This window comes from Chinchilla lanigera, unplaced genomic scaffold (genome assembly GCF_000276665.1).
Source record: "Chinchilla lanigera isolate Chin_1 unplaced genomic scaffold, ChiLan1.0 scaffold00070, whole genome shotgun sequence".
Taxonomy (NCBI): Eukaryota; Metazoa; Chordata; class Mammalia; order Rodentia; family Chinchillidae; genus Chinchilla; species Chinchilla lanigera.
Window position 1 is genome coordinate 5664698 of NW_004955471.1, and position 2367 is coordinate 5667064.

The following is a 2367-nucleotide window of genomic DNA, read 5'->3' on the forward strand; positions in this document are numbered from 1 at the left end:
AAGACAAAAATAAATAAATAAATAAATAAATAAATAAAACAAATAAATAATAACTATTTTAAAAGCTCTTAGCAGAGTCCTCCAAAAGCAATTAGTGCATAATAATTATAAGTCATTGTTACAATGAACAAAGCATAACTATATTTTAATTTTTTTAAATTATAAAGCTTTTCTGATCCATGCATTATATTTATCAGCTAATCTGGCTAGCTTCTGGGATAGCCATAGTCTTTGATTCACTCACAAATCCCATTCATTTCCTTTTTAAAAAGTCATTAGCATCTTTCTTTCTTTCTTTCTTTCAGACAGGGTCTCATGTATGTTCAGGCTGACCCTGAACTCTCTACGTAGCCTTGCCTGGCTTCAACTTCACAGTGATCCTCCTGCCTCAGCCTAGCAAGTGCTGGGATTACAGGCATGACATTAGTTGCTTGTGGGTTTTTGTTTTTATTTTTGTTTATTTTGGTACCAGGAATGGAAGACCTTGGGCTTGCCAGGCAGGTGCTTGTGCCACTGAGGTATATCCTTAGCCCCTAGTTTCTGGAAGCAGAAAAAAAAAATGGATTTTTTTTTTCCCTCTCTGCTTTGTTTTGTTGCTCTTCAGAGGTAACTTTTTTTTCAAGAGAGTCTTGCTTTGTAGTGCACCCTGGCCTGGAACTCACTCTGTAGCCCAGGCTGGCTTCAAACTCATGGCAATCCTCCTGCCTCAGCCTGCCGAGTACTGGGATTACAGGTGTACACCACCACACCTGGCTTTAGAGGTAACTCTTGATCATGGGTTTTTCTCTGCTCGTTAGGATTCCACAAGATAAAATGATTTGGTTGATTTTCCAGCATTAGATCTGACATAATCGTTTCACATCATCTAAAAAGTACTGTCAAACTATATGAGAAAAAGAACCTATAACTAAACACCACAAACTGGCACAGCCCCTGCTTCGCCTGCTCAGCCTACTGTTACCCGCTTGGTTCTACCCCAGTTTGCAGGCAGGGAGAGGAGGAAAGGCCAGCTTCCCAGGGCAGCCGGGAGGAGAGTTCCCGAACACCACTCTGCCCACGCTTCCCACTGTCGCCCTACCCCGACTGCTCGGACTACAAACTGTACTTGATTTCCAATCGCCACAGATCTTTTGCTCCCAGGCCAATAAATAATTACTCTGAATTCCTCTGTAGTGAACTGAGTTCTCACTTATGTCTTGGTGCCTTTTTTACAATCCGGCATGCAGCCAGGTGTAGTAAGCACGCTTGTAACCCCAGCACTACGGGCTGCAAGGCGAGAGGATGGCAGGTTTAAATCCAGCCTGGGCAGCTTAGTGACTCAGCAATACCCTGTCTCAGAAATAAGTAAAATAAAATAAACCAGCTGGGAATGTAGCTCGGTGCAAAGGTCCTAGGTTCAATCCCCAGTGCCGGGGGTGAGGGGAATCAGGACTCCTTCCTGGCACGTATTGGAATGAAAGTTTTAGTGGGTAAATTTTTAAGACAAAAGAAACCAGCAACTAATACTGTCGCCACCCCCACTCCCACTCCCACCAAAAAAGCCCTGTTTGTGGACTGCGGGCTGACCGCTATGATCTCTTTCTGCGGGGCCCAGGGTGGCAGGAAACTAGAGAAAGTCCAGGTGTGCTGTTGACACAGGCCTCACTGCTATTTGCAAAGCCTCTCTGCGGAGCTTGCGAGCCTCTTCCTGTCCCCATGCACCTGCCACACCAGCAGCCAATGAGACCCAGCGGAAGCCGGGTTCCAGGCTGGCAAACTGGTCTGACCGCCTGCAGACGACTGATTCTTTTAGGTTTAGCCAAAAAGAAAACAAGCTAAGAAGTTACAAAATGACATGTCTCTCCCCGGCCGCACTCTGAGGTCCCCTGGCAAGGAGGGAGGAAAGAGTCCTTCTGTCCCCAGGCACCTAAGTGGCAAGCTGGGTCACTCTGACCAGGAAGACAGTCAGTCTCCCCCAGGGAATAAAAGGCGCTGAGTCCAGGGGGCTGTGAGTCCCTTCAACTTCATTGCTGGCATTTAGGTTCCCTGTTCAGTAGAAACTAAAAGAAGGGTGTGTACTGACATAAACACTGGGCCCCTGGTTCCTTAATGAATTCCTTTCAAATAACGAGTAAAGGACAGCTTCATCCTATTTGAGACCAGTTTTTTTGTGTGTGTATTCTTATTTTATTCCTTTAAATCTCATTATTTGCATCGGCAAAACAGGGCTAATAAGACCTGCCAAAAAGGATTGTTCTGAGGATCAAGTAAGACAACGATTACCACTAGATACAGCAATCACTGTTTAAAAAGGCATTTTAATAATTCTATGAACAAATAATACAGGAAGAAAAAATTTTCTTTAAGAATCATACAACCTAGGCTGGG